At 41.3% G+C, this 24,598-nt stretch overlaps 1 long non-coding RNA gene across 17 annotated transcripts in view; it reads right to left on the reverse strand.

The window, feature by feature from the left end:
• Positions 1-24,598, reverse strand: part of LOC147343043 (uncharacterized) — a 268,552-nt gene that overhangs the window by 234,755 nt on the left and 9,199 nt on the right. For 12 of the 17 annotated variants that reach the window (XR_015156905.1, XR_015156903.1, XR_015156896.1 and 9 more), the window contains one exon: positions 22,445-22,603. The exons of the other annotated variants lie outside the window; for them this stretch is intronic. This is a non-coding gene — a long non-coding RNA (uncharacterized LOC147343043). The remainder of the gene's footprint in view (positions 1-22,444; positions 22,604-24,598) is intronic. 17 annotated transcript variants of the gene reach the window in all.

Raw genomic sequence — 24,598 nt, forward strand, 5'->3', positions numbered from 1 at the left:
AAAGAGGAATGTATAACTTAATCTACTCTGTTTTTAAGTCTGACACTTAGAAAAGCTTTGGCTATTATCCTGCTTCCATTATTTGGCTCTTCAAAGAGGAGCTGGAGAAGTAAATGTTCAGGAAAAAGACAATCAGAGGAGCTGACGTAGAAAAGTAGAGATTATTGAAGACGAGAGAGAAGAGAAAGTGAAGTTATCCCAACCCTAACCCTAACGCACACTAAATTACGAGTTCATTTGCTAGAGTAATGTCTGCTGTGGCCATGTAGTGTCCAGTGTCAGGCCTTCATCTGATTCCAACCCCAGACACAAGCCTTCAGAAATGAGATGCGAAGAACAGACCCACCTCATCATGTCCATCGTAGAACTTGGGCATAGACCTCAGAGTCAGACTTACTGGGTTCAAGTCCCAGCACTGATATTACTGTGTGTGTGTGTCTGTCTGTCTGTCTGTCTGTCTGTGTGTTAGTCACTCGGTAGTATCTGACTCTTTGCAACGCCAAGGATTACAGCCCGCCAGGCTTCTCTGTCCATGGACTTCCCTAGGCAAGAATACTGGAGTGGGTAGCCCTCTCTTTTACAGGGGATCTTCCTGACTCAGGGATCATATCTGGGTCTCCTGCATTGCAGGCAGATTCTTTACCAACTGAGCCACTATGTATAGCAGTAGGCAAGTCACTTAACCTTCCAACAGGTCAGTTTCCTAATGAGTAAATAGTGCTCATAATAGCACCTCTTTTAGGGAGTTATTGAGAATATTTCATGATACTTTATTTATGTAAAGGTTATTTATTTACTTAATTTATGTAAGGCACTTATAACAGTGCCTGAGCATACAGCAAACCCTCAATAAGTTCTAATACTTATTTTACCACTTTATTTCTATCATTATTATCCAGATTCTATGGTCTGCCCTCTACTAGGGCTTCCCCGGTGGCACAGGGTAAAGAATCTGCCTGCAATGCAGGAGACTCAGGTTTGATCCCTGGGTCGGGAAGATCCCCTGCAGAAGGGCATGGCAACCCACTCCAGTATTCTTGCCTGGAGAATACCATGGACAGAGGAGGACAGAGGAGCCTGGTGGGCTACAGTCCACTGGGGTCTCAAAGAGTCAGACCCAACTGAAGCGACTAAGCATGCACGCATTTGTCAGAAAAGACTAAGAATTTGTGTTAGTTTCCTATTGTGCTGTTACAAATTACCACAAACTTTGCAGCTTAAAATAAGTCAAATTTATTATCATATAGTTATTGAAGTCAGAATTCCTAAAATCAAGATGTAAGCTGGGCTGTATTCTTTCTGGAGGTTCTATGGGAGAGTCTGTTTCCTTGCCTTTTCCAGCTTCTAGATATCACCCACATTCCTGGGCTGGTGGCCCCTTCCTTCATCTTCAAAGCCAGCAGCACAGCATCTTCAAATTATCCTCTCTCTCCCTCCCACCTCTTTTCTTTGCCTTCTGCTTCCATTGTCACATTTCCTCTTCTAACACTGATCTCCTGCCTCTCTCTTATAAAGATTATACTGTACCCACGCAGATAACTCAGGAGAACATCCCCTTCTCAAGATCCTTAACTTTATTGCATTGACAAAATCCTTGTGTCATGTAATATAACATATTCCCAGTTTCTAGAGACTAGAATAAAGACATCTTTGGGGAAGGAGGGCAGGATATATCTACCACAGATTTCTAATAGGAATCTTACTTTCCCCTTCCTTACATTATCATATCACTTTTTGTTTTTTTATCTTCCTAGCACCAGACTAAACATTTCCTCTCTTCTCCTGGAAGTTAGCCCCTCTACTTATTCACTAGATTCCATATAATCTCCCCTTCTCCGAGACCTCCAATTACCTCCTTTTCTAAGCTGTCCCTTTATAAGGATCCCATCTCTCCTGCCTTGGAACACACATTTCTCTCCACCTTAAGCCTATGTATTTGATGCTGCTTCCCTTTGTTACTCTTGGGTTGCTCCTCCTTTTGCTATCTAACTCTTCAGTTAGAGTCAACACCGTTTTTCCTGAGAACTTCCTCCCACCCACAGGCTGGACCCCTTCATCCTCATTTTTGTGTTAAGACCCTTTGGCCCTGGCCACAGCTTATTAGATGATGGGTGTCCATAATCACATCTGAACTCCTGACTTGAACTGAGGATACTCAAATCCAGGAGCTTTGGTTATGCACATACTGGAGTACTTAAAGAAATACTGTGGAGAGAACAAAGAATGAAGCTGACCATTGGCTGTCAAGTTCCTGCCCCAGACTCTCATACAGCCTGGTTGCAGAACCTAACCCCAGGTTCCATGCAATATTCCTCCATGCTGTCAATACATTTCCCTTTTATCAGCAATAACTAGATAAGACTGTGGTTTAAATCAGTTTCCTCTAGGGACTTCTCTGGAGGTCTAGTAGCTAAGACTCTATGCTCCCAATGCAGGAGACCTGGCTTTGATCCCTGATCAAGGAACTAGATCCTACATGCCTCAATAAAAAGATGCCACATACCACAACTAAGACACAGGACAACCAAATAAATAATTTTTTTAAAAAATCACTTTCCTTTCATTCATATCTACCCTTTTCTCATAGGCCAGTTTCTGTCCTACTAAAGTTCCTCTCCCCCACACAAGTAGTTGAATCCCTACCCCAGGTCCTGTCTTTTCTCAGTCTGCTATTCTTCATTCTCCACAAGTACGAATAGAATCTGACTACCCAACCTTCTTCACACTGTCCTCTGTTGGTTTCCACGACACTGTTCTTTCTAGATTCAGCCTCTTCCTATGTCTTCTCCCAGCCCCTTCTCTCTCCTCAGTGTCCAGTTCTTGATTGATCTTTGGCTCAGTCCCTGGGCTTCTACTCTTCTTTGTATGCATGCATGCTAAGTCACTTCAGACATGTCCAACTCTTTGTGATACTATGGGCTGTAGCCCACCAGGCTCCTCTGTCCATGGGATTCTCCAGGCAAGAATACTGGAGTGGGTTGCCATGCCCTCCTCCAGGAGATCTTCCCAACCCAGGGACTGAACCAGCGCCTCTTCTGTCTCCTGCACTGGCAGGCAGGTTCCTCACCACTAGTGCCACCTAGTTTTCTATTAATTCCTTCTCTGAATGACCCTACCAATACCTTGGTGGGTTTCTGCTTGTTTGTTTTGCCACACGGTGCAACATGTGAGATCTTCATTCCCCAATCAGGGATTGAACTCCCATCCCCTGTTTTGGAAGGCAGAGTCTTTCTTGACCACTAGTCCACCAAGGGAGTCCTTACCTATGATTTTTAACTCTATTCTCCAGCTCGTACTTGTCTGTGAACCCTCTCATATTCAACACGTACAAAGCAAAACTATCTGCATCCAAATTTTCCTCAGTTATCTGTCACTTTTTTTGTTCTGTAAACAAAAGACCTCAGGACTTATTTCTGAGTCTACTTTTTATCCCTTGAATGGAATCTGTACTATTACCTTGCAGATTTTCTCTTCCAGGTGGCCCTAAGATTGGTGTCATCCTCCTCACTCCCAGTGCCATTACCTTTGCCCTGGCATGAATTACCTCCCCAGACTTTTAGCTGGTATCCTGTTTTCCACATTCTCTTAATCCTATTCATTCTGTACATTGCCGCAAAATCTCTCCTGCCTCCCTTGCATTGGACATGTAAATCCCCTACTCAGAACTAACAGTGGATTCATCATCACTACTATCCATAAATATTTATTGCATTCTCATTATGGATGCTTGACGTACAGATGCAAAGCACTTTCCAGGAGCATATAATACAATTATGGAAATTATGTAGGGCCTAAGTTTTCAAAAGATGTAAAACCAAAGTAATATCAGGTATCAAATTAATGGTGCAAATAACAATGCCAAAAAATTCTATAGAGGATATAATTACAAGGTTGGAGGAGTTAGAAGAAGGGGAGACAGGACAGAGAGGCATGGAGAAAAGTATTCTATAGAGAAAGCAGCTTGAGCAAAGATCAGAAACTCTCATGGCATTTTTAGGAAACATGAGGAGGCCAAGCAGGTGAAGACTGAGGGGGGAAGATATGCCACATGGACAAATTATAAGAGTCAAGGAGGCAGGAAGTTAACTAATTGGTTGGAGAAGAGGGACAAATAGTCTCATTAGTCAAGAATGTGGGACTGGGACTCCCCTGCTGGTCCAGTGGTTAAGAATCTACCTGCCAATGCAAGAGACACGGGTTCCATCCCGGGTCCAGGAACTAAGATCCCACATGCTGCTGGGCAGCTAAGCCTGTGCACCACAAGTACTGAAGCCCGTGTACCCTAGAGCCCATGCTCCGAAACAACAGAAGCCACCACGATGAGAAGCCCATGCACTGCAGCTAGAGAATAGCCCCTGCTCACTGCAACTGGAGAGAGCCAGCTCGCAGCAACCGTCTGTGTGCGGCACCAAAGACCTAGCGCAGCCATAAATAAATAAAATCCAATGTGGAACATTCTGTCTAGTGTGAAAATGTTTGGTAATATAAAGAGTGCCAGAGGACAGCACTGGGGATTTTGACGGAGAATCCAGAGTTTATTGGGAGCCGCCGAAGGCTTTAAAAGAACCAAAGGAAGCCATCAAAGAGGTTTTTCAGGACTCTGAGGACAAGGACCAGAGCCAGCGTGCTAACATAGTGCTGAGCACATCTGAGATACTGAATATTCAGTGATTCCTGTCAATGAGAAGTGATCCTTAGGGGGAGTGCTAACATGGTGATAAAAAGGATCCTGATAGAAACCAAAGACTAAATAAGAAATGGCACTGGCAAAAAAAAAAAAAAAGAGAGAGAGCTATGTTGGACCATATTCCTTATTTATAACTCATGACCATCCTTCAAGAAGTATAACAATGAGAGCACAAGTCTGTGGGCAGGAATATGTATAGTCATCATCATGTCCACTAGTTTTTAAATAATAACAGGAACCACCATAACTTACAAGTACTTAATGCTTACTGTATACAAGACGCTGTGCTAAGTGCTTTTTTCCAGGCTGAAATGCTAGCTATTAAAATATTAAAAGGGCTTCCCTGAAGGTCTAGGGGTTAAGACTTCCCCTTCCAGAATAAGAGGGTGCGGGTTAGATCCTTGGTCGGGGAGCTAACATCCCACGTGCCTCAGGGCCAAAAAACCAAAACATAAAACAGAAGCAGTGCTATAACAAACTTAATAAAGACCTTTAAGATATCCACATCAAGAACTCTTATTTAAATGAATATTAAAATACTATCTCATCCATTACCAAGCAGCCATTACATGGAGTACCCTTAAGAGGCCCCCATTGTCCTGATTATCTGAGCTCCCCTTACTAGGACTTCCCATGTCCCCTTTCTTCAAGAACTAAAAACATAAAAGGATGCTTCTAGGACCCTCTTCAGCACTATGACCTGTGCCTCGTCCGACTGGCCAATGCCCCCATTCAATAGTTCGAAAATCAGTGCTGTATTCCATGCATTAGCCAATTTAACTCTTGTATCAGTCTTGTACTCTGGGAGAGGAAACTAAGGCTCAGAGATGCAGGAGACTCAACAAGGTCACAGCTCATAATGACTGAGCACAGATCCTGACTCCAGTCTGAACTCTTGGTCCTCCTAGAAAGGCAGGTTTTATGCTGGAGATTTCGGGACCTCAGGCTGAAAAGACCAGCCACACCAAGTACATCAACAGAGGAAATATCATTTCCAGAAACTTCCTGTTGTAATAGGAATCACCAAACTCTGTTAAGCACATCAGGCCCTTCAGTCTACAATCCACACTAAATTTTGTTAAGCCTGCTGGGTGAAGCCAGCACTGCTAAGTGTATGCAGAGGGTAACATTTCCTTTGGTGGTGACATTTAGAGCGAACTGTTACATCTTCATCTTGTAGAAAGACCCAAATTCTTTTCTTCCATTCTTAAATTTAACTGATCTCATCCCAGATGCTATGGTTATTTGCCTTGAGCTTCCAAAACACAAGTAAATGGCAATCCCATCTGTTATAGCCGGCTATGTGAAAAGGTCACCAGCCTTTCCCATTGTCTCTCTACTCCAAGTTAAAGAGTTATCAAAACAGAGAGATGTTTATTTAGTGTGAACTCTTGAGTTTCCTCCGGTGGTTAAAGGAGGGTCAGAAAACAGGACTCAACTTAGGTTGCCATAATGTATGACTCAGAAGTTAGAAAAAGAACAACAAAAGCCTAAGGAAAACAAGAGGGACTTACAATAGGAAAAAAGCAGAAATTAAGGAATTAGAAAATCAGACTGATATGCCAGTCCTTCTGTAAGAAGCCCAGTAGCTTCTACAGGAAAAAAATATACAGATCAATAAATATGTAGACAAACACTGTTTTTCATTGTTTTAAGGAGTCCATATAGAAAATGCTCAATATATCATACCAGCGTTTCAAAGGGCTCCAGAAGGCGCTGGAGGAAATGCAGCCTTCATTCTTGCATTTTTAGACAGGTAACAATATATATGCACAGAGAAATGCCCAGAAGGATATCCAGAAGGATATTTGTCAAAATGTTAACAGTATTTATCTCTGGGTGACAGATTTGGAGGCCATTTTTCTTTCTTCTTTATACTTTCCCATACTTCTTGAATCGTTTACAGTGAGCCTTCATCATTTTTATAGTCAGAATAAAACTTCTAAAGCCATTTTGATTTTTCTAACTGTCCCAAACATGATTCAATGTGAAATATAATACGCTAGAAAAGCTACATCAAATGCAAAACCAATCATAGTCGTATTTGCTTTGTGACAAAATAAGAAATCACACATTTTGTATGACAATGGAGAGTCAAAACACAGATCTCATGAAATTACCTACTACTCTTCTGTCAGATTACACCCCAACACATGGGGGCAGTGGGATACCAATGAATGAGTGAGTCCAGCGACCTCAGAAAGCCATCCAGAAGTTGACCTAGCCTCAGCTCTTAAATTTAGAAGCTGAGCTGGTAGAGCTCATACGCAGCCTTCATTTTAATTCACTATGTGTGCACGCTAAGTTGTTTCAGTCAAGTGTGACTCTTTGAGACCCTGTGGACTGTAGGCTAGCAGGCTCCTCTGTCCATGGGATTCTCCAGGTAAGAATACCAGAGTGTATTGCCATGCCCTCCTCCAGGGGATCTTCCTGACCCAGGAATCGAACCCAAGTCTCTTGCATCTCCTGCATTGGCAGGTGGGTTATTTACCACTCGCGCTACCTGGGAAGCCTTAATGTCACTATGCTGGCACCTAAAACAATGCCTAATGACCACTATTAATTTTATATAAAACATCTCCAATAGAATTGAAGACTAGTGGGTGAAGTTAAGGTAGTCTAAACAACCTGTAAATTAATAAGCTGGTGGTAAGTGGTTAAGACTCCATGCTCACAATGCAGGGGGCCTGAGTTCAATCCCTGGTCCAGGAACTAAACCCAACAGGACACAACTAAGAGTTTGCACGCCACAAACAAAGATTGAAGATCCCACCCTCGAGCTGCTAGGACCAGCTGCAGTCAAATAAATGGATTTTTTAAAATTAATAAGCAGACTAGGGAAAAACACTCCCTCTCAAATTTTTAAATGCATCTTTTTAGTCATGAATGGAAAGTGCAGGCATATATATATTTGCATACATATATCCCTTCTTTATGTGGGGGTCACAGGAAGGAGCATGCAACCCAAAACTGGCAAGTTGTCACATTCATTATGGGGACTGGTCTAAGAGGCAGGCACATAACCAATAGGACCAGTGAGTATCCCACCATTAAACTAGACACAGGGAGACTCTGAGAGTCTTTAAGGATTATGCTAGCCAGCAGCTGCAGGGGCAGAGTAGGGGCGTCACCTCATCACCACTTGGGGATGTACCTGAGAATAAATCCAAGGGAAAGCAAGCAGAGTTGATAAACACAGAAAGACAATGTGGAGCAGTGTTTCAAGCACTACTCCAACCACTTAATGTGGATTAACTCACGAATTTTGGCAAACCTATTTCCATATTACCTACGATAAAAAAGGCACAGAGAATTGAATAATCACACAGCTAGTAAATAGCCCAGCCAGGATTAAGATGCAGGTCCCAGCCACAGTGCTGCAGTTGCCTCTCCAGCACTGGCTTACACTCAGCCAGATCCACACTGACAGTTCTTGTCAGCTTTATGGCATGTGACTTCTGGTCTGCACGGTGGTACCGTTGGGTTATCGATCTGAGAAGAGCCTGTTTGTCCTCTGCCAGGTTTTAAGCGGCCGTCTCTACAGGGTTGGTAAGAGGTGCTCCCTGGGCGAGGTGGAACCCAGAGTATCTATGGCTGATGATCACAGCTGTGGAGACCCAGGCACCGCCATCCTTGCACACCTGACCTCACAGCTGAAACACAGTTACCAGCCTACCTGATGCTCAACACGCTGCAAGCCTCATACAGACAACAACAGAAAAAATAAACTGGACTTCAGCCAAATTAAAAACTTTTGTACAAAGGACACTATCAAGAGAGTGAAAGGACAGCCTGTAGAATGAGAAAATATTTGTAAATAGTTACATCTGATAAGGGATTACTATCAAGAATGCTTGAAGAACTCCTATAACTCAACAACAAAAATATAAGCAACCTGATCCAGAACAATGGGCAAAGGACTGGAGGGAACACTTCTCCAAAAAAGATATAAAATGGCCAACAAACACATGAAAAGATCTGAACATCACTATAGGGAAGCGCATATTAAAACCACAATGAGATACCATTCCATGCCCATTAGGATGGCTAGTTATCAAAAAAAAAAGGAAAGGAAAATAACAAGTGTAGGTGAGGATATGGAGAAATCAGAATCCCTGTTTACTGCTGTTAGGAATATAAAATAGTGCAGTGGTGGAAAACAGTTTGGTGTTTAACTCAAAAAGTTAAAACAGAATTATCATATGACCCAACAATTTCACTTCTAGGTACATACACAAAAGAATCAAAAGCTGGGACTCAAAGAGACACCTGTAGCCAATGTTCCTGTGTGTGCTCAGTCGCTCAGTTGTGTCCGACACTCTGTGACTCCATGGACTGTAGCCCGCCAGGCTCCTCTGTCCATGGAATTTTTCAGGCAAGAATACTGGAGTGGGTTGCCATTGCCTACTTCTGGGGATCTGCCCAGCCCAGGGATCAAACCCTCTACTCCCGTGTCTCCTGCATTGGCAAGTGGATTCTTTACCATGGCATCACCTGGGGATATATAGACAAATATATACACATACCAGAGAAGGCAATGGCACCCCACTCCAGTACTCTTGCCTGGAAAATCCCATGGACAGAGGAGCCTGGTAGGCTGCAGTCCATGGGGTCGCTAGGAGTTGGACACAACTGAGCGACTTCACTTTCACTTTTCACTTTCATGCATTGGAGAAGGAAATGGCAACCCACTCCAGTGTTCTTGCCTGGAGAATCCCAGGGACGGGGGAGCCTGGTGGGCTGCTGTCTATGGGGTCGCACAGAGTCGGACACGACTGAAGCGACTTAGCAGCAGCATATACACATACACACAAAATAAAGTACTAAGTAGCCTTAAAAAAAAGAATAAAATTCTGAAATAGGCTACAATACACATGAACCTTAAAAATATCATGCTAAACAGAAAGAGACTTATAGACATATAAAACAAACTTTCGGTTACGGAAAAGGAAAGTGAGGAGGGGGGAGAATAAAGTAGGAGTATGGGATTAACAGATACAAACTACTATATAAAATAGATGAACAAGGATTCACTGTATCACACAGGGAACTATATTCAATATTTTGTAATAACCTGTAAAAGAAAAAGAATCTGAAGCTATATACCTGACACTAACACAATATTGTAAATCAACAATAGTTTAATAAAAGACATTGTGCTGGCAGAAATAAAGACACCGATGTAGAGAACAAATATATGGATACCAAGAAGGAAAGGGGAGATTAGGATTGACAGATACACACTGTTGATACTATGTATAAAATAGACAACTAATGAGAACACGCTGTATAGCACAGGGAACTCTACTTAATTCACTGTGGTGACCTGAATGGGAAAGAAGTCCAAAATGGAGGGGATACATGTATATGTATGGCTGATTCATTGTGCTGCACAGCAGAAACTAACAACATTGTAAAGCAACTCTACTCCAATAAAATTAATTTTAAAAGAAAAAAAGAATTGTGTTAAAAGAAATAAGCCAATCACAAAAGGACAAATATTGTATGACTCCACTGAGATGAGGTGCCTAGACTAGTCAAATTCACGGATCCAGAAAGTAAAATAGAAGTTACCAAGGACTGAGGGGAGAGAAGAATGGGAAATTGTTATTTAATGGGCACAGAATTTCTGTGTGGGATGATGAAAAAGTTCTGAAGATGATTAACCATTACAAGCTGCACAACATTGCATAAACTAAGAATGTACTTAATGCCACTGAATTGTACACTTAAAAATAGGTAAAATGTTAAATTTTGTCTCTGTTTTACCACAATTAAAAATGAATTAATCCATAGAGAAAATCTCTGCCCATTCAAAATTAAATAGCAAAGTCTGAAAAGGGTCAGAGGACTATCTAGAATAAAATCTATTCATTTAGCCAAAAGGATAGAAGAAAAAAAGTTAGGCAACAAATGGTCAGCAAAAATTGGTAAATCTTCAGGAGACACAAACAAAGCTTTATAAAATAAAAAAAAGCAAAGAGCTTAAAAAAACTTTCAGAAAGAACTAAATACAATAATGTTTGTCAACTAGATATATGTTCACAGAGATATGTGCCAGGATAATCAAATAAATGTTTAAATTTTTAACTACCAAAATAGTGGGATAAGGAAGCTAAAACACCCTGGTTTCACATGGATCTCAATGCACAATAGAGTCTGAAAATTTTAATTACAGCCAAAGCCTATCCAAGGAAACTGCATTGACCTTGGGAAATTTCCCTCCTTTCCAAAGGTGTAACACAAAAATTTTTAAATGTAAGTCTGCCATAAAACTATCCATTAGAGACTAGCATATTTTAAATAAAATGAGCTGCACACTCTGCAATTGCAAAGCAAGGTCAGGGGATTGCAAATTATTCTGCAATTCTCTGTGTCTTCAATTGGAGCATTTTGGATTCTCCCAAACCTTTACCACATTAGGTAAATGGGGGCTGGGGAGTCATAACACTACTGGAATATTGGTTTATTTAAGAGGAGACTAGATTCAACCCCGGGATGTGCCATTAAGTTACTGGGTGACATTGGGCAAGTTACTTAGTGTCTCTAAGCACCAATTTTCTTTGTATAAAATAGAGACTGGACAAAATAACCTCTGAAGGCTCTTTAGCACACTATGAGTCACAGTTTTTCAGAATAAAGTTTTTTATTCAATTTATTTAAACTAAAAAAAAGACAAAAAAATAATGAGTCATATTTTGTTCCATCTTTTCTCTTGATGACATCTTTTCTCTTTTCCAAGCACATCAGCATCCAAATTAAAAGCTGCAGTGTTTCATAAACCTCTCATAAAAATGTTATTCATTCAATCCCTCTAAATGTACTCTTTTTATCTCCCAAAGATGACTAGAGAAACCTCTCTTCATTTTATTTATTTGTACACATCACTTCAGTCTGTAAAGGATTTGCAACTAATTTCATTTGCTTCTAAAATATTTCAAAATTCTCTTGTATGAATACTGTGCATAATCTTAAGACTAAATCTTTTCCCCCTCAAAAAAATGCATGCTTAAAAGTGTTTACTTGTTTTACTTTTTCGATTGAAACAGGAAAGTGACATATGGATAAAGAAAGATGCTAAATGAATGCAGATTTCATACGGATGATTTCCAGCCAACTGCTGCCCTTTCTCTTCTGGCTTGATGGCTAATCACCAAAATACATTTGAGAGCTGTTCTCTTTTCTCATATATTTCATTTGAGCATGAGTTCATTTGTGTTTCAAGTTGTCCCATTTGGGAAAACCTAGATCCTGTCAACAACAGCTTGAGAACAGAATAAGGAGTAGAAAGGCAAGAAAGAAGTCTTAAAAATTAAAATAATCTTTCTTCAGTCTGCATACAGAAAGAAACTGACTCTCAGTGTGCAGTCAGTCTATGTAAGGAAGATTCTATTCTTCTTTTGTATTAAGTAATCTAATCACTTAATAACATTAATTAGTCTTCAGTCAGGGATGCAACATCAAAACTCCACAGTTGACCTCCTTCTACCGGTTCAACCACAAACAGTGGCTAAGTTGTTAGTACTGTCCTGGTCTGACATGAGCCTAGCAGACCTTCCACATCTGGCCTTTTCTCAAAATAGGTAGAAATAGGGTTTTGCAAAATGTTAAAAACAGAAGACCCCAGCTTTTAATTATATAGGCATCTATATTTATATCAGCATCTATATTTTTTATGAAATTTCTTAAATTACTATTACAATACCATTTTCAATAATGAAGGCTGCAAAGCTAGATCTATGGAAATGCTATACGTGAACCAATCTGGGCTCGAACCAAAGCGGAACTCAAGTGCCAAAATAAATCCCACTAATTTGATTCATTCATTTATTCATCAAACACAGATTGAGCAACATCTTTTTGCAACTATTCTAGGCATTGTGGGGGATCTATAAAGCTTACAGAAACACATCCCATTGCAGAGTATAAAAAGCGCTTTTGGGGAGGCGTAAAGACAGTGTCCTGCTCCCCCTGAGAAAGTGAAAGTGTTAGTCACTTAGTCGTGTCTGACTCTTTGTGATCCCATGGACTGTAGCCCACCAGACTCCTCTGTCCATGGGATTCTCCAGGCAAGAATACTGGAGTGGGCTGCCATTCCCTTCTCCAGGAGATTTTCCTGACCCAAGGATTGAACACAGGTCTCCTGCATTGCAGGCAGATTCTTTACCATCTGAGGCTGAGAAGCCCATTACAAAAACTCTGATAACCTGAGAAACAGAGGTGAGGTCACAGCTTCCTTCAGACTCTAACAAGCCTGGGCATAGCAGACCTTCTGATACCTTTGACCCCAAGATGGACAACTGAGGACTTTGGCATTCTCCCAGAGTGCCGTCAATGTGGTTATATGGCTGGAGGGGAAAGCTGAGCTGACCTGGGACAGACAGAAACTCTGGGTATAGAGCTGTTCAGCCCTGGCCTCCCCTGGAATCCCAGAAGCTGAGAAAAATGAGATGCCTCAGGGAAGACATTACAAGAATACAAAAGAATAGAAAGGCAAGAAAGAAGCCCTCCAAATTAAATGTATCATTCCTCAGCCTAAATCAAGACAGGATAATCTGGCTCTCGAGAGCTCATTCCACCCAAAAAGCATAGAGAAGATGAAACACAAATTAACTCTGAACTAAAAGAAAGAGGAGTAAGACTCTCAGGGGTGGGAAAAGAGGAAGGAATATCAAAATGAGTCCAGAAAATCCTGGTTTGAACTGTGGGAAGATATACACATCAAAGGAAAAACAGAACAGCCCAAGCTGCTGCTGAGTGACCAAGAGATTAAATAGCCTAAGGAACTGATGACAGCAAGCGCAGCAGTGATGTCATTGAGCACACAGGATCACTCATTCCCAAAGACGAGAAAAAACTCAACTCAGTCTGAAGCCAAGTTTTTACTTTAGAACTCACAAGTTGCTCTCATAAAAAAAATTCTTCCCTAGTGTTTCTTCTCCAGCCAGATCACATGTGTGCCTCACAGACACAGGAGGAGAAAGGAGTCAACAAGTACGGAGTGGCTTGAAAATCTAGCTTTTAGAACTCCTAAGTATAGAAGTCTCACACTCAAGAGAGGAAGATTAAAAGAAGTTGGGAGAGAAAGGGCTTGCCAATTGTCTATCTAGGTTGGGAATAGAAAGAATACTGAAGTGCTGGAAGAGCACAGAGAAGCCAGAAGCAGAAGTCTCAATGTTGGGCAGAATTAACATTGGCAATGGAAGGCAGGGGCTTTCCAGGTGGCTCAGTGGTAAAGAATTCGCCTGCTAATGCAGGAGATAAAGGAGACACAGGTTTGATCCCTGGGTTGGGAAGATCCCCTGGAGGAGGACATGGGAACCCATTCCAGTATTCTTGCTTGAAAAATCCCATAGACAGAGAGGAGCCTGGCAAGCCACAATCCATGGGGTCACAAAGAGTTGCACACGATTGAGCACACACACATGCAACTACACAATGGAAGGAAAGGCTTTGAAATACCCTAAGACATAGTCTTAAAGTGAAAGGAGTCAGATGCCTCCCCCTCAACCCCCAAAATCTGCATTGCTCAGCTAGACACAGCAAATGGATCTGCGATCATCTTGTCTGGGAAAGCCATAATGGCAGTCTTCACAGGACATAATCACCTTACTGATGCTAGCTTTTTTGACTTTGCCACGTGGCATATGGGACCTTAGTTCCCTGACCAGGAATCAAACTTATATCCCCTTATATTGAAAGCGTGGGGTCTTCACCACTGAACCACCAGGAAGTTCCTACTGAAGCTAGCTTTGACCCAATTCTGTCGTCCCCTGGATTTCCAGTAAAATCATCTGAAACACTTGTCAAAACATAATTTTCAAAAAGCTAAAAACATGATTCTCATCCAAATATCAGATGAATGTGTGTCAAAGAGGTTATTCAATTTGTTAAATAATTAGGGAACCATTAAGATGGTAAAGCTCACTCAAAGACCATTTTCAGGATCTAGATTTTCGTAAGTATTTGGAACATTAGAACAAGATCACTAGGTTAAATACAAAACTGGCTAATGACCTAGAAGAGCAAAAAGTAATAATCTTTGTGGCTATCTTTTCTATTGGACAGAAATTATTTGCCAAATCTACATGTTAACATGAGACTTCAATGAATAATAATGGTTAGGATGAACAGAGTATATTTTTCTGCCTAAATACTCCTTGAGTGGATCTGCTAAACTATGTCCCTAGATGATGCTAAAATGACATATTATCCATCTTTTTGTCTTATTTCCAATTTTTAAGTAAGTTTTACTCAATGCTTCATTTTGTAGTAGAGAGTAGGTAAATCTCATTTACCACAGAAACTAGAGAAGCCTCCTCTCATCAATTTTTTCAAAGTGGAGTATCCATAAAAAATATTGACCTTGGCCTTGACTGACTGGCAAGAGGAATGATGTGTGAGGAAAGAGAAGAAATTCCTGATATGAAAGGTCACTCAGATGGCAGTGGGGAAGAACTAATCCCTGCTAACCTTAGCCATCTGCCAGCCTGCCAGACCTCACTGATTATGCAACATGTAAATCTGGAATTCAGAAGGGGAAGGTGTTTACCTTTCTCTCTAGGCTGATGAACCACTGAGTACAGTTCCCTTAAGATGGAACTACTACAGTTAGAAGTTCAAAGGCATCCTCTGCAGAAGCAGCACTTCTTGGGTTGATAAAAAATGAAATAATCCCATTTGCAGTAACATAGAGGGACCTAGAGAGCAACATACTGAATGAAGTAAGTCAGACAGAGAAGGAGAAATATATAACATCCCTTATATATGGAATCTGAAAAGAAATGATACAAACAAACCTACTTACAAAACAGAAAGAGACTTACAGACTTAGAAAATTACCTGTGTTTGCCAGGGGGAAGGAATAGTTAGGGATTTTTGGAAGGTCGTGTACACAGTTCAGTTCAGTTGCTCAGCCACGTCCGACTCTGCGACCCCATGCACTGCAGAACGCCAGGCTTCCCTGTCCATCACCAACTCCCAGAGCTTATTCAAACTCATTATGTCCATTGAGTTGGTGATGCCATCCAACCTTCTCATCCTCTGTCATCCCCTTCTCCTCTCACCTTCAATCTTTCCCAGCATCAGGGTCTTTTCAAATGACTCAGTTGTTCGACTCAGGGGGCCAAAATATTGGAGTTTCAGCTTCAGCATCAGTCACCAACGAATATTCAGGACTGATTTCCTTTAGGATTGACTGCTGGATCTCCTTGCAGTCCAAGGAACTCTCAAGAGTCTTTTCCAACACCACAGTTCAAAAGCATCAATTCTTCAGCACTCAGCTTTCTTTATAGTCCAATTCTCACATCTATACATGACTACTGGAAAAACCATAGCTGTGACTAGACGGATCTTTGTTGGCAAAGTAATGTCTCTGCTTTTTAATATGCTGTCTAGGTTGGTCACAGCTTTTCTTCCAAGGAGCAAGCATCTTTTAATTTCATGGCTGTAATCACCATCTGCAGCGATTTTGGAGCCCACAAAAATAAAGTCTGTCACTGTTTCCATTGTTTCCCCATCTATTTGCCATGTAGTGATGGACCAAATTCCATGATCTTAGTTTTCTGAATGTTGAGTTTTAAGCCAACCTTTTCTCTCCTCTTTCACTTTCAACAACAGGCTCTTTAGTTCTTCTTCACTTTCTGCCATAAAGGTTTTGTCCTCTGCATATCTGAGACTATTGATATTTCTCCCAGTGATCTTGATTCCAGCTTGTGCTTCATCCAGCCCAGTATTTCACATGATGCATTATGCATATATGTTAAATAAACAGGATGACAATATACAGCCTTGACGTACTCCTTTCCCAATTTGGAACCAGTCTGTTGTTCCATGTCCAGTTCTAACTGTTGTTTCTTGACCTGCATACAGATTTCTCAGGAGGCAGGTCAGGTGGTCTGATAGTCCCATCTCTTTAAGAATTTTCCACAGTTTGTTGTGATCCACACAGTCAAAGGCTTAGGCATAGTCAATAAAGCAGATGTTTTTCTGGAACTCTCTTGCTTTTTCGATGATCCAGCAGATATTGGCAATTTGATCTCTGGTTTCTCTGGCTTTTCTAAATCCAGTGTGAACGTATGGAAGTTCACGGTTCAGGTATTGTTGAAGCCTGGCTTGGGGAATTTTAAGCATTACTTTGCTAGTGTGTAAGATGAGTGAAATTGTACAGTAGTTTGAACATTCTTTGGCATTGCCTTTCTTTGGGATTGGAATGAAAACTGACTTTTTCCAGTCTTGTGGCCACTGATGAGTTTTCCAAATTTGCTGGCATATGGAATACAGCACTTTCACAGCATCATCTTTCAGGATTTGAAATAGCTCAACTAGAATTCCATCACCTCTGCTAGCTTTGTTCATAGTGATGCTTCCTAAGGCCCACTTGACTTCACATTCCAGCAGGTCTGGCTCTAGGTGAGTGATCACACCATCATGGTTATCTGAGTCATGAAGATAGTTTTTGTATAGTTCTTCTGTGTATTCTTGCCACCTCTTCTTAATATCTTCTGCTTCTGTTAGGTCCATACCATTTCTGTCCTTTATTGTGCCCATCTTTGCATGAAATGTCCTCTTGGTATCTCTAATTTTCTTGAAGAGATCTCTAGTCTTTCCCATGTACACACTGCTATATTTAAAATGGATAATCAACAAAGACCTACTGTATAGCCAATGGAACTCTGCTCAATATTATGTGCCAGCCTGTATGGAAGGGAGTTTGGGGGGAAATGGATACATGCATATGTGCGGTTGAGTTCTTTCACTGTTCACCTTAAACCACCACAACATTGTTAATCAGCTATACCGCAAAACAAAATGCTTTTAATGTTAAACAAAATTAAAATTAAGGGAAAAAAAAACAAAAGAGGCCACCACAACTAGAGGGTAGCCCCTCAACACAAGTAGAAGAGAGCCCACGAAGCAGTGAATATCCCGCATAGGCAAGAACAAATAGATACACGAATTTTTTTTAATTATTTGAAAAAAAAAAAGCTTCAAGTATCCCTGTAAGAGACCAAATGTTTGAAACAGTTGTATCTCCAGAAGATGTCTATCCAAGAAGATGCTCTCAACTCTCAATTCCACATAGAACCAGGAGTAATTAAACATCTCACCTAGAACGTACCCCAGAGAAAAGAATTCAGTATATTTCAGTGAATGTTCGCCAAAACCAAAACATTTCCCTCCTTGACTGTTGGCTTTCATACCCTCTTCTGCATATGACTTTTAAAGTATTTTCTGTTAAGGACAAACAAAGGGTCAGTAAAAGACATTTTCACAGAAAGGCATGGAGCTGTACCCTAGGAACAAGATTGAGACAGGCATGAAACTAAGTGGCCAGGGATACAGAACAGATTGATGATTCAAATTAATTTTATCAAAGGACTTGCCTTTCAAATTAATTTTACCAAAGGACTTGCCTGGTATCTATTCATTCCTGTACTGGGTTGCAGTGGTAGGATCTTGTGATCTCCTAAAAGTAAGAATCAAAACCACAGTGAGATACTACTTCATATCTACTAAGAAGGTTATACTCAAAAAAATAAAAAGCAACAAGCATGAAGAGAATGTAGAGAAATTGGAACCCTCATACATTGTTGGTGGGCATGTAAAATGGTGCAGTGGTGGAAAATAGGCGGTTTCTCAAAAAGTTAAACACAGAATAACCATAGCAATTCCACTCCTAGATATACACCCAAAAAGACGGAAAACAGGTATTCAAATACTTGTACACATATGTTCACAGTAGCATTGTTCACAATAGCTAAAAGATAGAAACAAGTATCTATCAGCTAATGAATGGATAGACAAATCATTGTACATACATACAATGAAAAGGAGTAGTATTCAGCCATAAAAAGGGACGCAGTATTGATACATGCTATGATGCTGATGAACTTCAAAAACATTTTGCCAAGTGAAAGAAGTCAGTCACAAAAGGTTACATGTATGATTCCATTTATATGCAATATACATAAAATGTAAACCCATAGAGATAGAGAGCAGACTGATGGCTTCCAGGGACTAAGGGGAGGAAAGAACAGACAGTAACTACTCCATGGATGTAGGGTTTTATTTTCGGGCAAGGAAAATGTTTTGGAACTAGATAAAGGTATTGTTTGCAAAACATTATGAATGTGCTAAATACCACTGAACTATACAGCTGAAAATGATTAATTTTATGTTATTTGAATTTCACCTCAATTTTAAAAGGAGACAGGAAATATCAGCAATTATAATAATAGCACAGATTTCAAACAGTAAGGAAGTAAGTTTACACAATGGTCTTCAAAATGTGAAAATACCCAGAGTAAATTAGAGTTTGGACAGAAGAGGGAGCAAGAAACACACAGACATATAGAATTTACTTTTTTTATCATAATTTTTTTTTAATTCTGAAAATACATTGATTTTTTTTTCTAGTATCATGTCACTACTCTTCTCCTTGAATTGCAATATCTTCTAAAATTAGTAGAGAATTTTAAAAATGAATAAACACTTTAATACCGAGAAAGAAATATTGAGGACTCACATAATTTTCAGCATGAGGGGTTGACCTGAGAGATCATCCAGTCCAACTGCCCTTGTTTTACAAATGGGAAACAGAGACTCAGAGAGACAACCTGCATGCCCCGCCCAAGGTCACACCACAGAGCTGGAGCTAGCAGCAGCCTGGGGTTGTTTGGGGACTGTGCTTTCCAGGATAGAAGCTCCAACTGTGTTCTCTGTGGTTTTATTTTTTTCTCTTGAATCACATATCTAAAATGTTTCCAGGCCTGTAGCAAATCACTGTCAGACACCCCTTCCTCAGCTTTTCAGCATTCACATCCAAGGAAAATTGGGTTAAAATTAACATCTCTAGCACAGCTTTACATGGTAAAGTCCCAAACATTCAGCCCAGCATGTGTCAGATGTTAGCAGAGCAAGCCAGCGTGCTGCTGCCTCACTCCCAGGAAGGGGAAGTGGGGGTTAAGAGACTGTATGTATGTGCCACCTACCTGTCAGCTATGGTCAACACATCTTTTGAGAATCAGTCCAAAGGGCCTGAACTCCTCTCCCAGATGCTGCCATCCAGACCATTCTTCCAGCCCTCGCCTTCTACACTAGAGGGCTGATTAAGCAGTTTCCCCAAACAAAGACCATTCTCTCCCAAGCCCAGCTGTCTAAATAAATTTTTGCATTTTTTTTTAACCCAACTGCATGCATGTCTTAGGATTTCTTTTGAACTTGCTGGTGTATTCCCTTCCCCCCCTTCCTACCCCAGTTACCAGGATGAGACACTTCCTTAATGGCCTCCACAAAAGCAGAATCTGCAGTGAACACCCAACATATATTCTGACTCAAGGTTATAATGCAGATAAGGAACAGTCACAGTAGGAACTAAACTTGAAAGCTCCCTACCCCGAGAGGGCAACCCCAAACTGGATACCAGCACCTCAAACATTACTATTTAATTTTGCTAACAGCGGCCATTTGTGTTCATTAAATTTTCAAATGTTTTGGGATTAAGAGTGGGCTCTGGAGTTATCCACGTGGTCTTAGTTAACTGTATATAACCTCCTTTGACTTCACTTGGTTCATCTCTAAAATGACATAACAATGAGCATCTACCTCTTAAAGCAACTTTGAGAAGATAGAATGTTTGCAGTGCATCTGTGAGTGCCTGGCTCATTCTAAGTGTTCAATAAATGTTATCTACTAATATCCTTCCCCAGAGAAGGCATGTTAATTACTCTTCAATCATGGAGAAGAGCCTATCCACAGCTAGGGGTAGACTATTGCTAATATTTAGGGCAACATATCTTCAGGAACAGCTCAAAGAAGAATCCAGGAGTCCCCAACATGTGATCTAATGCCTGATGATCTGAGGTGGAGCTGATATAGTAATAATAGAAATAAAGTGCACAATAAATATAATGCATTTAAATCATTCCAGAAACCATCCTCCCTCCCCTGGCCATGGAAAAATTGTCTTCCACAAAATTGGTCTCTGGTGCCCAAAAGGCTGGGGACTGGTGCATGAACCTGTCTATTCTGAACTTCCACAGGCTCTGAAAGGATTCCTGAGTTGGAGGGCCTGATCTATAGCCCTCTCCAGATCTTATTCCCTCTCCAACATGCCAGAACCCCTCTGCTTGTATACGTCTAGCAATAGGAAACTCCCCTCTTCGCCAGGCAGTTCATGCCTTTTTTGGCTCCTTACTGTTTCTATTTCTGTCCCCTGGGTCCATGCAGCAGAAAGTGCTTAGTCCTTCAAACATGTAAAATTATCATGTTTCTGAAAATCCCCATGTTCCTAAAGTGTTATCCCAGGGCCTGACTGATAGCCCCTCCACAGGAACTCCTGCTTGTCAATACACTTCAGAACCACCCAGATTCTAGAAGGGAGGCTGCCCAGCTCTAAGGCAGCCAGGCTGGAAAGAGGATTGTAAAGAAAGCAAGGGGAACAGGTCCTCTTTACCCTTCTACCCATGAAATAAGTGATGAAGTAATATATGAAAAATATTCAGCATGCAGTTTGACACATAATAGTCACTGAACACTCTGTTTCCTTTCTCCTCCCTTCCTAAAGTCATATGGAAAGCATAAATAAATAAGTTAGGTTCTGGGCTTCCCTTGTGGCTCAGCTGGTGAAGAATCTGTCCGCAATGTGGGAGACCTGGGTTTGATCCCTGGGTTGGGAAGAGCCCCTGGAGAAGTGAAAGGCTACCCACTCCAGTATTCTGGCCTAGAGAATTCCATGGACTATACCCATGGGGTCGCAAAGAGTCAGACACAATGGAGCAACTTTCACTTTCACTTCAAGTTGGGTTCTAAGTACATTGCTGGAGACTCAGGAAGATCTAGTAGCTTGCCCTCAATTACAGAGCGGTTGAGCAAGGATATGAACTCAGGCCACCTGATGTAAAGTCCCTTGTGTTTTCCTCCACACCAGACATGTCTTCCACAGCTCATCATAACATGCTTAAGGACTCAGCTGCAACACGAACTATTCACTCACATTGAGCCTGCAGTCGTTGACTTTGGGCTTCACCAAGCTACCATAGTCAATAAAAATATCCCTCTAGACCAGGGCTCCACAAAGTGTAACCTGTGGGCCAAATTTCACCACTGCTTGTTTTTGTAAATGTAGATTTTTTGGAAGATAGCCATGCCTATTTACTTTCATATAATGGCTGTTTTCACACTGCAATGGCAGAGTTGAATAGAAACTGTATGGTCTCCAAAATCTAAAATATTTATGAGGTAGCCCACTACAAAAAAAAAAGTTTGTCAACCCGTCTCTAGACCCACATTGTATTGGCAATAGCTCATTGTCCCATAGATAATCCTAAGACCATGAGTGAGAGGAACAATGAAATCACAATGCTTTGAAATAGTATTTCTCTCAGTGGATATTTCTTAAATACATGTCTACGTGTTGGCACTTTTTCCACATTAACCATAATCCACTTTTCTAGGATTGGCTATACAATCACAGAACTACTGTAACACCTGTTTCAATCTCTGTTTCATGTGACAATTTCTCAAGTTGCTGTAAGAGTAGCTTTGTGGATAGCAGTTTCCATTTTTCCAACTACCAGGCAGGTTGCCTCTTCCCCCGTGTGCGGTTTTGGTAGGACTTTCAATCAAGGTGCCCTACCCTCCTCTAACCAAAGATGGGCTTGAGACCCAAATGGCCCATTAGGACTCCTTTCCCAGAATTTCACACCTGTGATATCACAACTCATGGCCAGAAATTTAGTGAGAACTGATTTGTACCTGCAGCAGTGTTCTTCCAAGATTCCTGATTCCTGCTGCTCTGCAAATTGTCCTTTTCAAGCCTGGTGCTTCAGATGTAAGCTCCACTTTAAGCTAAGTTGACCAGATCAGTGTGTCACTTGTAACCAGTCCCAGGTGATATAATCAGTTCATAAAAACCTGCAGGGTAGGAGAATTTGTCTCTAAGGAATCATATTCCTTCTAAACAAAATAGAACTAGAGGAGAAATGTCTTGGTTGAACCTATAAAACCTTAGAAGAGATTTTTAATTCAATTTTTGAATGCAGAAACATATAAGGAGATTATGATCATCATGTCAGATTTTAAGTTAGTACTAATAGTCATCATATAGTGAATTCCTGATGCCCATGTAATCTTACTTCTCCAGGAGTAGTAGCTGATTTCTTTGTGACAACATGGTACCTTTAGTATTGAGCCTCAACAGTTACCTCCCCAAAGCGTCCACTTGGGGACATTTGCCAATTTGTGATGATAAAATCTTGGGTGAGGATTTTTATTGTCTTTAACATGTAACTGACAAAATAACAAAACACAACTCACCACCTCTGATTCCTGACATTCACACCAGAGGGTGTTGGGGGATGCCAGGAACTAGGATGACCCAGGAGATCAGTGCAAACTGATCAATGCAGGGGTACCCACAGCCTCGGTCTCAACACCAAAAAGTCTGCCAGGCAGTGAGAAAGCAGTGGGTATCCAAAGGACAGAAAAATGAAAATTTCCTCTGGAAATTCAATTCCTGCATGAATTGAACTGTAGAAGGAGTCTGAAGATCATTTTGTTGTCGTTCAGTTGCTAAGTCGTGTCTGACTCTTTGCAACCCCGTGGACTACAACATGCCAGGCTTCCCTGTCTTCGCTATCTCCCAAAGTTTGCTGAAACTCATGTCCATTGAGATGGTGATGCCATCCAACCATCTATTCCTCTGTCACCCCCTTCTCCTTCTGCCCTCAATCTTTCCCAGCATCAGGGTCTTTTCCAATAAGTCAGCTTAAGACCATTTAATCCACTGACTATCTGAGGAAGGAATTCCCTTTCAAAAAAAAAATCCTGAAAATTGGGTGTCACTAGAGCTGTGGCACCCCACTCCACTTTCTTGCCTGGAAAATCCCATGGACGGAGGAGCCTGGAAGGCTGCAGTCCATGGGGTCGCTGAGGGTTGTATACAACTGACGGACTTCACTTTCACTTTTCACTTTCACACATTGGAGAAGGAAATGGCAACCCACTCCAGTGTTCTTGCCTGGAGAATCCCAGGGATGGGGGAGCCTGGTGGGCTGCCGTCTATGGGGTCATACAGAGTCGGACACGACTGAAGTGACTTAGCAGCAGCAGTAGAGCTGTCCAGACTGCAAGGAGATCCAACCAGTCCATTCTGAAGGAGATCAGCCCTGGGATTCCTTTGGAAGGAATGATGCTAAAGCTGAAACTCCAGTACTTTGGCCACCTCATTCGAAGAGTTGGAAAAGACTCTGATGCTGAGAGGGATTGGGGGCAAGAGGAGAAGGGGGTGACAGAGGATGAGATGGCTGGATGTCATCACTGACTCAATGGACGTGAGTCTGAGTGAACTCCGGGAGTTGGTGATGGACAGGGAGGCCTGGCGTGCTGCGATTCATGGGGTCACAAAGAGTCGGACACGACTGATCGACTGAACTGAACTGAACTGAATGACGGTGAACTCATTGCCTGTAAGGCAGCTCACTTCATTTTTAGACAGCACAAATTGTTAGCAACTTCTAACAACTCTGATTTGAATAAAATCATAAAAAAACGACTCCTCCCTTTTTTCTGTGGTCATCCTTCATACCTACATTGATCATAGTTTTCATTGCCCAGTATACCTTCTCAACTCCTAACCCAGTACCACAAATGGTCCAAATCATTTTTCATGTGCCACGGATTAAGTTTTTACTTTCCTGCCTGTAGAGGTCAACCAGGCCCTGGCAGGAAAGATATGGTACACCCAAATTTAGTAACGTGTGGACAGATTAATGAAAGGACCATTTACAAAAGTGGGAGCGGAGGGTAGGGAAAGTGAAAGAGATTGTACAATACCCCAGGGTACTGAGGAAACACGGAAAACAGTTAACAGAACCTGGGTACGGAGCAAGCAAAGTAAAGAGGATTGCC

This window comes from Bos grunniens, chromosome 28 (genome assembly GCF_055505025.1).
Source record: "Bos grunniens cultivar Pamir isolate PY7600 chromosome 28, Bosgru_T2T1.0, whole genome shotgun sequence".
NCBI classification, from domain to species: Eukaryota; Metazoa; Chordata; class Mammalia; order Artiodactyla; family Bovidae; genus Bos; species Bos grunniens.